Here is a 14,596-nt window from a genome sequence, read left to right as displayed (position 1 = left end):
ATACTCCAGTAGGTCTGGGGTTGTCACATTGATTGGTGTCCAGCGTGTGGGATACGACTGGTCCAGTTGTCCAGTGGTCCAGCAAAGCCTTGGCAAGTGTGCCCAGAGCAAGGGGGGTCTAGTCAGGGAAAATCTGAGGGCGCGTAGGTAATCTTCTAGGTTTACCTCACGGGGAGGTACGCTAGTGGAAGAACGTGCCAACTCAGATTGGGGAGACTAGATTAGGGAGCTCTGAGGCAACCCGTTTTGGCGGGAAAGGGCTGAGGCAAAGCTGTGTGAAGTAACAGTGATCTAGCCTGTCTGCTGAGAGGCCTAGCAGAGGGGGTAGATTCTGCCTGGCAACAGTTGCAAGTTGGTGCTGAAGGAACAGCAGCAATCTATAGAAGGCTGTTCCTGAGGCAAAAGGAAAAAAGTCGTCGTTTTATTTTGAGGCTTGACTTTTGAAGGCAGCCTGTTCTGGGGAGATTATGCCCTTGACTCGAAGCCAAATGGCAGAAATGGGTGAAGTAAGAGAACCACAGGTAGACCAAGGTTCTGAGGAGGAATTTGGCTCAGTGCAGGAGGAGAGCACGGGAGAACTGACCTCAGAACTCAGAAAAATGCGCCTAGCCCAACAGCATGAACTGAGGATGAGGGAAATAGAAAGGGAAGAGAAACAAAGGCAATTTGAAATGGAGGAAAGGGAAAGAGAGAAACAAAGACAATTTGAAATGGAGAGGGAGAGAGAGAAAATTGCTCTGGAAAAAGAAAGGATGGCGTTTGAGTTAAGAAAATTGGAAATGATGAACCAGAATAATAATAACAATAGAGATTCTGAGGTGGGCCAATTGTCTAAAACTGACTTGAAGAAATTCCCTGCGTACCACAAGGGAGATTGCCCTGAGGTGTTCTTTTCCCTCGTGGAAAGAGCATTTGTGGACTTCTCAGTAAGGGAAACTGAGAAGATGACTATTATGCGATCTTTGATCAGTGGCAGCCTGGCAGAAGTCTATGCAGAGATGCCAGTGGAACTGCTGAAGGACTTCGCTGAGTTTAAAAAACTGGTGTTTGCCCGACATGGGATAAATGCGGAACAGCTGAGGCAAAGATTCAGGTCACTCACAAAAAAAACAGAGCAGACTTTTACCCAAGTGGGGGCCCAACTGGTGAGGCTGCTAGAGAAATGGCTGTCTCAGGAGGGGACAGAGACCTTCCAGCAGCTCAAAGACCTGATAGCGCTGGAACAGTTCTATTCAGTCCTGCATGGGGAACTGAAGTTCCAGGTGAGGGAGAGGAAACCGAAATCGGTAGCAGAAGCGGCCGAGATCGCAGATTTTATTTACCAAATAAGAAAGCCCTTAGGTGCTGAGGGGAAATCTGTAGGTAAACCCAAAGAACCCTACAGCAAGTACTCTCAGGGACCAGGGAAAAACCAGCAAGGGGGAGGGGCCCATGTTGAAGGGAAGCCCTCAGACATGAAACCACCAAGACCTCAGATTTTGGAGGGAAAACCAAAACCAGATGAGAAAGACTCCAAATACAGCAGAAAATGTTATTTCTGTCAAGGAAAGGGCCATCTAATCTCAGAGTGTGAGAAATTAAAGCAGCTAAAGGGAAATGTGCCTCATGATTTGAGTGGAACCAAGCCAAAAGCTGTGTTCTGTGTCCAGAAAGAGCAAAGCTCCTTGCCACTGAGGGAGCCTGTTGCCATGGCTACTCAATCTGGAACAGTTACATCTGCTGATTAGGCTGGGGAAAATGGTCCTCTTGTAGAGGTCAAGCGCTGCTTACTAGTGAGAACAGATTCACAATTGTTTGAGACCGCAGGGGTGGACGTAGGAATACTTGACCATCAGTATAGGGGGCTAAGGGATACTTGTTCCCAGGTGACCCTGTGCCATCCAGACATTATTCCTAGGGAGTATATAATCCCAAATGAGAGCTTGAAGGTGGCAGGGATTGAGGGGCAGGTGATCTCACTGCCAGTAGCTGAGGTACCTGTGAGCTTTCAAGGCTGGAGGGGAGTTTGGCGGCTAGCGATTTCATCGACTCTGCCAGCAGCCGTGCTCGTGGGAAATGACCTGGCTGAACATGTGAAACGGGTGCTAGTGATTACACGCTCACAAGCTACCACGGGGACAGTTCAGGGGGGTACTGTAGAGCCCAAGGCTGAAGCAGATGAGGGGAGTTCCGAAGCTGTGGTAGGAACCTTAACCACAGACAGCAAATTTGGCCAAGAGCAAAAGGCAGACGCCACTCTCCAAAAGTGTTTTGAAAAGGTGACAGACACCCAGTTAACACCTGAAACCCCAGCGAGATTTCACGAGAAAAAGGGAATTTTATATAGAGAGACCCTGATGAATATCTCAAAAGGGGGAGATGGGATCAGAAGTCAGCTAGTGGTACCTGAAAAGTATCGCCCCATGATCTTACAAAGGGGGCACTCTGACATGTTTGCTGCGCACTTAGGGGTGAACAAGACACAGCAGAGAATCACACAGAATTTTTACTGGCCTGAAATAGGGAAGCAGATCAAGGAGTTGTGTAAACAATGTGATGTGTGTCAGAGGCAGGGGAATAACCGTGACAGGACCAAAGCGAAGTTGTGCCCTTTGCCTGTGATTGACACCCCGTTCAAATGTATAGGAGTGGATATTGTGGGACCTTTGCCCAAGGCCACAAAGAGGGGGAACAGGTTCATTCTCACCATTGTGGACCATGCCACGAGGTACCCCGAAGCCATTCCCTTGACTAACATTGAAACTAACACAGTGGCAGATGCCTTGGTGGGGTATATGTCCAGGATGGGATTTGCCTCAGAAATAATCACAGATTTGGGCGCATTGTTTACATCGAAGCTCATGAAACGGTTATGGCAAATCTGTGGAATTAAACACAAGGAAACCACTGCCTATCACCCCGAAAGTAATGGGTTAACGGAGAAGTTCAATGGGACTCTGATGCGCATGATTAGGGCTTACTTGGCAGAGAATCCAAACAATTGGGACCAGAAGCTGCAATCCCTTTTGTTTGCTTATCGGTCAGTGCCCCAAGCCAGTACCGGGTTCAGTCCGTTTGAACTTTTGTTTGGGAGAAGGGTGAAAGGGCCACTTGATTTAATCAAACAAAATTGGGAGCAGATCACCCAGGATGACCCACAAGACGTTGTGACATATATAGACTCTTTAATGAATGACCTAAAGAGAAACCTAGAGCTAGCAGCAGAAAACCTGCAAGCTCAGAAGGTCAGACAGAAAACCTGGTATGACCAGAAAGCCAGGGAGAGGCACTTTAACCCAGGGGAGGAAGTGCTTTGGCTTAGGCCCTGCAAAGAGAACAAACTGCAGCTCAAATGGGCAGGACCATACAGGGTCATTTCCAAGATGTTGGATCTGAACTACCTTATAGAGCAGGAGGAACACCAAGCAAGGAGGGTGGTACATGTGAATGCCCTAAAACCCTACTACAGAGGGGAACAGAGGGTTTTATTTGCAATAAAAGCAGCTGAGAGTGAGGAAGCTGAATTACCCTTCTGGGAGGGTAGAGGGGAAGTAAAATACAACCCAGATGAGGTAAAGATCAGTCCTGCACTCACCCAAGACCAGCAGCAAGAACTAAAAGTGCTGCTCACCAAATATCAAAAGGTGTTTTCAAATAAGCCGGGGATAGTGAAGGGAGTGATTCATCAGATCCATACAGGGGATGCAACCCCACAAGCAGTATCCCCATACCGAGTGACGGGACCCTATAGGGACAAGGTGCGGAAGGAGCTGGACGAGATGCTTAGGGAGAACATAATCGTCCCCTCTTCTAGTCCTTGGTCCTCTCCGATAGTCCTGGTGGACAAGCCTGATGGGAGCATTAGGTTTTGTGTAGATTACCGGAAATTAAACCGCGTAACCACTCCTGATGCCTACCCGATGCCCAGGCTAGACAACCTGATTGAAACCATAGGGGGTTGTCGGTTCATTTCATCGTTGGACCTAGTAAAGGGATACTGGCAATTAAGGATTGATCCCAGGGATCAAGAAAAGACCGCATTTTGCAGCCCTTTCGGTCTATATGAGTTTAGAGTCCTGAGTTTTGGTCTTAGAAATGCACCAGCCACATTCCAAAGGCTGATGGACCAGACCTTAGCAGGGCTCAGTGACTTTACTGTGGCCTACATTGACGATATAGGGATCTTCAGCAATACCTGGGAAGATCACCTGAAACACCTGGAGATAGTGCTGCAGAGGTTAAGTGCAGCAGGGCTAACAGTAAAGGCGAGCAAGTGTCAGCTGGGTAGCCCAGAAATAAAATACTTGGGTCACATAGTAGGGGGAGGAGTGATCAAACCCCTAGAGGCCAAAATAGAAGCCGTTCGTGATTGGCCCAGACCCAACACCAAGAAAAAAGTCAAATCATTTCTTGGGTTGGTGGGCTACTACAGAAAGTTCATCCCGAGGTTTAGCGAGATGGCGACTCCGCTGACCGATCTGATGCGGAAGAAGACTGATGACCGCATCCCGTGGACCAGCGACTGTGAGGAGGCGTTCCGGAGGTTGAAGGAGGCGCTCATCAATTATCCAGTGCTGCGTGCTCCCGACTTCGACCGGGAGTTCATCATCTACACCGATGCGTCTAACAGCGGGGTAGGAGCAGTTCTTTGCCAGGAGGATGAAAATGGTGACCAGCATCCAGTGTCCTACCTGAGTAGGAAACTCCAGAAAGGTGAGAGACATTTGGCAACCGTGGAAAAGGAGTGCCTGGCCATAGTATACGCGATTCAGAAGGCCAAACCTTACATCTGGGGAAGACATTTTGTTCTGTGCACTGACCACTCACCACTGCAGTGGTTAAAGACAATGAAAACCCACAATAGTAAACTTATGAGGTGGGCTTTAAACCTGCAAGATTATGACTTTGAAGTGAAGGTGGTCAGAGGGTCAATGAACTGTGTTGCTGACGCCTTGTCAAGAAGACCCGACGAGTGAAGACGGCGAAAGAAACCATGGACTATGTATATTTTGGTGACCAAAAGTTAAATGTTTCTGTTTATTGAACAGGCTTGGTTTGTATTAATAAAGGTAACTTAATGTATTGTAAATGTTCATGTTAAATGCCTAAGTGATATGTTTAACCTAGAGTGTAAGTATGGGATTGTGTATGATAATGTTTAACTGTTATATGTTTTGATCCTGGTTGTTTTTTTGGAGAAAAGCACTTTAGCTTTTCCCCTGCAAAACAACTTATAAAGAGGGGAGGTGTCACATACAGCACTGATGGTACCTGTCTGTCATGGGTTTGGAGGGAAAGTTCCATCCTATGGGGAGTGGAAGGCGGGACATCAGGGGGAGGAGCTGTACTGTATATATATTTGGAGCTTGTGTGGAGTTGGGGGAGTTGGAGTCTGTGTGTCAGACTGGGTACAACTGTGTGTCAGTTAGTACATACCTGATAGGTTCAGGTTTCTATATAGGTAGCCAGAACTGATAGGTTCAGGGTCTGTGCTTTACTTTAAAGTGTTCTGTGTGAACCAAACTGTTATATGTATATGGTTGAGACTAAGCCACGTTCCAGTATTCTGTTTACCTGATCTTTTTATTTACCCTGTTTGTTGTTTAAATAAACCTTGTTCTTTTGTTTGTTAAAATCCATTCCTGGTCTGTGTGACTTCTTATAGGGAATGGTTGGTGGCAGCATAATTATAGTGTGGCATACTCCAGTAGGTCTGGGGTTGTCACACTATGAGACCCTTAAATCTTACTAAGTGACAGCTACAGAATGGGGAGGAGACAGGCAGTTTTGGAGAATGGCAAGAATCAGCAGACTCATCAGTTTAAATGGACTTCCAGTAAGTCAGTAAGTAAATAAGATATCTGCATTATTGTTGGAAGTTGAGTCATGGCAATTGGACTTCTTTCTTATTAGGTTGAAATGTTTTGCTATTCATTCAAGTAGCTTCTCCAGTGTTGGAAACATGGATGACTGAGAATCTTCACAGATATCTGCATTGTTTGTTTGTTTGTTTGTTTGTTTGTTTCATTAATTTATTCATACCTTGCTCTCCAGCTAAAAGGTGACCTAGAAGGGCTTACAGACAATAAAGAGAAGCAACAGACCTTGCCACAAACATACAGCCTAAAGGACATGGCAGATAACAGAAAATAAAAGAAAGAAAAAAGATGGGCAGGGAAAAGGGGGGGGGGAACTCTCAGGAGTTATTAGCAATTAACATAGTAGTTCTTCTAGTACTGTAGTAGTATTTCTAGCTGGAGACAAATCAGGGAGAGTAAGAATCATTGGGATTCATTCTGATTTCCATCTTCTTCTCCTGCCATTTACTACTCATTGTAATGGAAATTACCAAAATACTGCACCTCCTCTTCCACCTCCACAGATATACAGTATATGAGGCCCTGAAATAGGAAACACACTTTCCCCTCATTTCAGGAGAACCGAAACTCTATTCAGGCATTCAGTTTGTATGTGGAACCAGGCCATACATGACAGAGAAAGTGTGCTAGCCCCACACCCTTTGTTGTTGCTTTAATCTTGGAAACAAAATTGAGGGTGTGTGTGTGTCTGACTCTTGTGGAGCAGCAGGGCCACCTCTTCGGACTGTCCTGTTTTGTGACTAAAGCACCCCTGGAACAGGTGAAGGTTGTGTGTAACGGGTGAAGGTCATCTTCTCCCTTCATCCCATGTGGGCTCTGCATGCAAATTGGCCAACAAGAGCAGGGCTTTAGAGTGCTGAGGTGGGGGAGGCTGTGGTAATAACGAACATTGAGGAAAGAGACTTTGTCCTCTGGAAGAATTTTGCACAAACAACAAAAAGCTGATAACGTGTGGGAAGGACAGCAGATTGAGATTTGCCCTCCCAAGTGTTCTCACAGGGACCCTCTGCTTCAGCTGAAATCTCAGCTTCGCCCTCCAAAAACCAAGCAGCCATGCAGAATTCTGGGAGCCAGGGTTTAATCAGTGCTTCTTCACTTCTTTAATCAGAGAAATACAACAGATGGGTAACACAGTGCACCCAACTCCCATTGTTATGGAGTGTCTCCCAGTCACCATCCTACTAACTGGGAGAATTTGTACAGCCTCAGCAAAACACCCTAACTTAACAGGTGGTAGTTCCTGAAATACCAAGAATTGTGTCCAAATCAGATTTTCACATGAGGTGAGAAGCAGGGAGCTGTGCAATTCCCAACCTCCTTCATAACCAGTCACCGCTTGGTGACTCTACAGGCAGGTACTTTGCCATGCAGCATCTGTGCGCTGAATAGGAGGGACGTCTGCAGACTCCTGATGTTGGGAAAATGTGGGGGCAAGAGGAGAAGGGGATGACAGAGGACAAGGTGGTTGGACGGTGTCATTGAAGCTACCAACATGAATTTGACACAACCCCGGGAGGCAGTGGAAGACATGAAGGCCTGGCATGCTCCGGTCCATGGGCTTATGAAGAGTCGGACAGGACTTAACGACTAAACAACAACAACTTCAGACTCCCCAAAATCTTTCTTAGCACTTAGTGCCACAGAGTGCAAACGCCACACTGGCTTCATCTTCCATTCACTGCTACTGCTGCACTGCCCCTTCTTTTGCCTCCTTGGCTCCCTTTCATATATATATATAAATAAATAAATCAAGGGCTTTGAGACAGAGATGGGCAGGAACCACCAGTTCATTTATCAGCTAAACAGGTGTTTGGCACTTCCAGACTCTACCTCCTCTGGTAGGCGCCCACTCAAGGGGAGGACCTGCGGGATGCAGGGCAGAGAAGCCAGACTGTTGCCTCCAAGTGGACACCTGCTGGAGAAGGGGGGGCACCAAATACTTGTTTGGCCAATAAAGGAACCATCATGATCCGTTGAATTGATGGTTCATGCCCATCTCTACATTGAGAAAGACAAAATGGTTTGGGAAATAATGGGAAGGGGGAAACAATTTATACCTGTCTATAGTAGGATAAGAAGAATATTATCTGAGTTCAGGTGTGTCCGTGTGCTTTAAGGTTAGGGCATAGCAGAGAATTAAATGGATGCAAGTGCTCTGCCTGGAAGAACTTTCCTCACCTTCTTCTCCTTCTCCAACAAGTGCACAGTTCAGGAAGTGCAGGAGGCAGCCGCCCACACCTCCCAGAGTGTCTTGGGCATCCTTTTGTTAGCTGGATACTTGGCACCCCAGAAGCTTGTCTCATCTGGTTCTGACTGGTGTTTTCAAATTAAAAATTGAACAGAACACACACACACACACACACACACACACACACACACACACACACACACACACACATCCCACATACGCAGTCCACCTAAATCAAGGATAAGTAAAAACAATGGGTGAGACAGTGTGGTAAGTGGATAGAGTATCAGACTAGGATTTAGGAGATTTGGGTCCCAATCCATGCTTGGATGTGTGTGTATATGACATTGGTAAAACCACTGCTTAATTATCTCACATCACTTGAAAATCCTGTTAGGATCACTATAAATTCAGTGTGACTTGATAGCATACAACACAACTGATAACAATAACATAACCAGTCATGCAAAGTGTTGCTTCTGAAACCCAGGTGACAACTGCAAGTTACTTGCAAAAGTGGGCAATAAGTAACACAATGAGTTTCTTTTTTTAAGCTCACATTCCAGGCTCTGGCTAGCCATGATCTGTTGTATCAAGAACAACATAGAGTTTTGTGCTACTGTAAACCTAACACTAACACAGCATAATTTTATGTGGAATAACTTTTTACAGATGAAACCTGAGGTTGGTGTCTAAAGTAACAGAAAGATCCTTTTTGAAAACACAAAATTTACATATTTTTATGTTGTTCTGCTGTGCAAACTCAAGATCTGCATGCTATAGGGTGGCTCTTATCTTTTTTGCTCTTACTGTAGTCCCAGTAATATCACAGTTGGCAGAGTCCTTGTGGAGAAAGAAGCCAAGAAAGCTGCTTCTGTGCTGAGACAAGTCACAGGAGGAACATTCTTGGGTTATTTATACATCCACCAATCCTTGGGAAAGAGGAATGCAAAATTCCACAAGCCCTATTATGTTCAGCTCTTCTCTCTTGGGCCAACCTTTGTCCCACTAACATTGCCAGGCAAATTGCATTTATCCAAGAGGAGAGTATGTTCCCTGATTCTGCCTCCCTCCCTCACTTAACCCAGGCCTCTCTGCTTATCACCCAGCTTCAAGTCATCCAGTAAGACAACCTTCTGGTTTATGCCTGATATAGCAGATAAATAATTAATCCAAAAGGGAGAGAGACAAAACAAGCACGCCTGGGATAGAACAGGAGCAGCCACTGCAAAGTTTGGGAGTCCTGCTTTTGACTGGCCTGGATTTGGGCCAGGTGGCTTTGCACACAAGCAGAGTACACACTGTGGGCCAAATGAAACAGGAGGCTAAAGTGGGCCACTGTGGAATTTATTAGGTTTAATATGGGGTGGGGTGGGGAACTTAGACACCACGATAAGTGTATGTGTCTCATGATTTTCATTACATAGTGACTTCTTAATTGCCACAGTGAGTGGCATATGTTGTTTGGTTGTGGGGTTCCAGGGGACCAATTTAACTTGACCACACTACATGTTTCATGAGAGAGACATCTTCTGAAGTCCAAACCTCTCCACATCTAAATGGAGTCTGTGGGTGGGGAAACCTGTAACAGGACTTTAGTAAGTAACTGATGTCAGATAGATGCTTGAGTGCACATTATGCTTACAGTGGACCCTCGACTTACAGACGGGTCAACTTACACACTTTTTGAGTTACAGACTTCTCTGGCCGCAAAATTTAGGTTCGACTTGCAGCCAGAGAATTGACTTACAGACTGGAAAAAGAACCAAAATGGAACAAAAATGGCCGGTTACAGATTAATTGGTTTTCAATGTATTGTAGATCAATGGAACCTCGACCTATAGACATTTCAACCTGCAGCCACCGTTCCAATACAGATTAATTCTGTAAGTCGAGGGTCCACTGTACTTCCCTCCCAACTCTTGCCTGCTCTGGCTCTGTGACATCACGAGAACCCATTCCTTTGACATCAGAAGGACCTTTTCCTGTGACCTCCTGGTTTGATCTCAGAAGGAATGTGATGTTGATGATCTAGTGTCAGAAACAAATTAATCTTTGGAATAATAAATAAATCAAAATAAACCTCAATCAGGGTTGTTCTCCAAAACAGGCAAAAATGTATTTAAGATCTGATGACAAATGGCACGTTGCCCCTCAAATTCAATCTGGGCAAAGCAAAGGCATACAGAAACAGGTGTATTGTATACCTTCCTTAGTAGTAGTAGTAGTAGTAGTAGTAGTAGTAGTAGTAGTAGTTCTAAAGTAACACTGAACTTCAGTCACTAGGGTAAATCTTGTGGTTTCTCCAACTATAGTCAAAATCATTTAATGTGTTTAATTATGTAAGCTGCCTTGGGTCCTTTTAAGGGAGAAAAGTTGGGTAAAAATATTTTAAATAGAATAAATAATAAATAAAATTTATTTATTCATTCTTCTAGTCAAGTCCTCTTTTTAACATTGGTTGTGGGGATTAATTTTGTGATTAATTTCCAAATTATGATAACAGTTGCTCAGAAGTTTCAACTTTGTGTGAGAGATTGAACTACAAATTCAAAGTGCCTGTTATTAATCCAAGTCTTAATTAACATGGTCAATAAAAATATTTTCTGACATTAGGAATTCTGTGCTAAAGAGAGGCAACTTTTTCTCATCTGCAAACAGCAGAACTGTGTAGTCCCATTTGTGTTATATCATCAACAGCAAGTAAACATGCAGTGTTGTATGTGCGCTAGCCTTGCTCCTCTCCAGCATTGCCCTCCATGTAAGAGAGTGATCATCTGGAAAGGAAAGGCTCCTCTACAAGCGGAGGGCCTTAGACGATCACACTCCACCTAATGGTGATGCCACTTGTGGTTGCTACTCTAAGGGAAGCCAGGAAGTCATCAACATGGGACAGAGCCTTCTTGATCCTAGCCCCATCCCTTTAGAAAGGGCTCCTGGTGGAGCTGCACTTGGCCTCCCTGTTTTTAAGAGGATGCTCAAAAGAAGGCTGTTTTCTGAAGCCTTTCAGAATATCCTCTCTTAATGTTTTGCTGATTGACCATCATTATGTTGTCCATTCGCAGTCATTTGTTTTTTAAATTTTCATTGTGGGTTGTTTTTCTTGTCTACAAGTGCTGCTAGTATTTAGTGTATTATTTAAAATTTAGTTCATGCTATGTTATGTTTGTTTCATTCGGGATGTAAACCACCCAGAGTAGTGTTTGCCCTTAATCGGTGCAGTATACAAATTTAACAAACAAACAAACAAACTGATGATAGTGGGACAGCAGTGTGTGGGGGGGGAGGACTCCTGTGGCTACTGTGTCAGGGAAAGAAATGGAGTTCCTCATGAGAAGGGATGGTGGCATTCTACAGAGAACCTGTAGACTGGAACAGCTCAGGTCAGAGTTCTGGAAAGAGCAATGATCACCTTAGTTGCTCTGATCCAATGGGGTCAGGGGGGCTCCTAGGAAATCCTCTTCCTCATCCAAGATTATAAATCACCTTGGAGGAGTATGAAGATGTGAGGTATCAGAAAAGCATTTATTTATTAACACCAGCAGGCAAATCAATACATGCAGATACCCTGTCATAATAGAAGTCTGTAGTTCCAGAATGCATGGAATTGCTTTTATACCTGGTTACACAAAGCACCACAAATAAGTAATTAATAGTGGCCTTTCTTTCAAGTTTCTTTCCTTGAAGTGCCTTTTTCTTAGGAGATGTTTCTCAGGTTGTAATCATTTTCTTCTGCATTGGTCCTTTCCAAAATGAAAATGACGGAGATAGGGTTTATTTGTATCCTTAGCCTGATTTATTCATTGGATAGGATTTCTGTATTAATTGTACCCCAAGGCTTATTTGTTCCTACATGTCTTCACATGTTGTAAAGAATTGATGCTTCCTGTAACTCACTTAGCTAGCCACACTTACAGGTATAAGAAAGTACATTGTCTATTTTAATACATTTATATAAGTGCTAAATGCAAACACATTTGGTTATATCTCAAAGTTACAATGAGGAGAAATCTCCTCATTAATTACAGGCCTCCTGACAGAATCCTTAGAGGCCAGTTATCTCTGTGGCACACATAACAAAGAGGAGTTGTTCTTGATCGTTGATCATGAGCCAGATCTCTCTCTACCTGGGAGGCCTCTTGCTGAGGGCAAGAGGCTACCCAAAGCCAAGGGCATCTGTTTACCTCCCCACTGCCTCTCATTCAATTCGATTGTTACATATTAACTCTGCTTTTCTGACCCTCCACCCCTTTCAGTGGCAGCGTGAGTTCACGGCCTGCCGTGAGGATGAGCGATGGCCAGAAACATCCTGGTGCACGTGGCTTTCCCCATCCTCAGGAACACCCCAGGCCAAGTGTTCCTTACTGAGGGAGCACAGAAAGATCAAGCACAGTTCAGATACCTAACCACCTACGTCTGTATTGACAGATAAACAACCAACATCTGCAGTGGTTCAAGGATGGGTCAGAATTACATTTCAATGGGGGTTTTTTTGTAAAAAAAAAACACAAACACACACACACACACACACACACACACACACAAACCAGAATCTGCACTCCTCCCCCTCCCTTATCTGGAATGGAAAGAACTGGGGGAGAGGTAGGGAATGGGAGAAACTGAAACTTATAGCTTCATCCTTCCAGGCCCATGAACTTCAGAACCTAATACTAAGTGTATATAGTGCTGGATATGGGTTTCCACCTCCTCTTTCTTTCTTTACAACAATGGAACCAATTACCTTGGGAGGTGGAGAGCACTCCAACACTGGAGGCATTCAAGAGAAAGTTGGACAACCATCTGTCAAATCTGTTCTAATTTGGATTCCTGCATTCAGCAGAAGGCTGGACTCAGTGGCCTTATAGTCCCCTTCCAACTTAATTATCCTATGATTTTATGAATAGGGGACTGTAGCTTACCTGCATCAGGCTCTGTAGAAGATATCATATTTTTCTGTCTATAAAACAACACTCTTTACTTAAATAATTAGACAAAAATTGAGGGTCATTTTATACATGGAAGGCAGCCACTTTCCCTGCCTTTTGCGAAGCCACAGAGTAAAGCAGCTGTGAAAGGGTGGCATGCTCGCACCCCTTTGATCCTGAAGCAGCCATGAAAGGGCATCAGGACCATGAAAGGGGTGCAATCGTGCAAAGTTTCAAATTTGTGGGTTAGAAGGGGGGGTCATCTTATACATTGGGTCGTCTTATAAACAGAAAAATATGTTATTTCTTTAAAAAGCCTACCAGTTCCCTCATGCTCTGCAGTTGCCATCCAGTTTAGAAAGCTTTCTCTATGCTTAGTGACCATCACTGCACAGAGAATCTTGACAAGCAATGTCTCAGAAGACACAGTCGTGTTAGTGTCTGTTAGCATATCATACCTCAGTGTAGGTCTCAGGAAACTGACTTCCCCATGAAGGCTCACATTAAAAATACAGTAATTAGTCTTTAGGGTGCCACAACATTTTTGTCTTCTTAATTTTTATTTTTATTTTTTTTCCCTCCTTTTCTTTGGCCTGATTGGCAAGGCATTGGTGTGTATCCTGAAACTTCTCTGAGAGAGAGAATCCAAAAATCCCATGCCCAGCCTGTCAAAACTATGGCTGGAATCCTGTTCTTAACATAAGGAAATCCATGCCTTTCAGTTCCTTCCTAATTTGCAAACGAAGAACCTCCATCATGATTCTTGCAGGAGGGGGTGCATACACCCTGGCTTGGTGTGGGCACAAAGGAACCCCCAAGTATCACAGCAAGGATTTTTATTTGCCAGTTAGAAATGGGCTGAAGGTTACACATTTTCTTACACTAAGCAGCAGGTTTTCATCCTAAAAAAATGTTTGTCCATGTCAAAACTCACATAATGTGTTACAGCATCGGCTCAGATTAATGCAGGTTGGGGCTATGATCTTCTTTCTCCATAAAGTCAGAATCTCTTGTAACCCATAAGAAATATGGGTTCAGATCGAAGGGGTGGAACTAAGAAAGAGAAGGGCTGTGAGTAAGAGGTTTGAATCTCAGAAAAAGAGAGAAAGATGAAGAGGCCAGAGCTGCCGCCATCAGCTGGGCTACTAAGGCCCTTACCAACTTGGTTTAGGGTGCAAAACCTTTTCATTTCAATGTCCACACTATTTTCCTCCTCCCACCTCGCCCTCTCCTTCCCAAATCTCTGCCATGTCTCCACCCCTTGTCTCTTTCCCTCTCCTGATATGGCTTTTTCATAGCCTTTGCACAACTCTACCACCAGGTGGCAGTTTTGATTCCTAAAGACTGAAATTCCCAGAACAAACTGAAGCTGAAAAAAGGCCCAGTTCGGGTAACCCTAACATGGAAAGGGAGGGGGAAGGGTTCGATTCAAGTCTGCAGTCAATGTCATGTAGATCCAGTAAACTAATCTGAACCAGTGGGTGGCGGAACCACCCCTTGAACAGGAACAAATAGGATATACGGATGAGGTATAACTGTGAGGATGTGAGTGCAGCATCCGAGAGAGTCTGGGATCCTGATCGCTTTCCTCCTACAACGTTCTCTAATAGTTCTGGCACACCTGA

This window comes from Pogona vitticeps, chromosome 6, assembly GCF_051106095.1.
Source record: "Pogona vitticeps strain Pit_001003342236 chromosome 6, PviZW2.1, whole genome shotgun sequence".
NCBI lineage: Eukaryota > Metazoa > Chordata > Lepidosauria > Squamata > Agamidae > Pogona > Pogona vitticeps.
Note: the sequence above shows the minus strand (reverse complement) of the source record.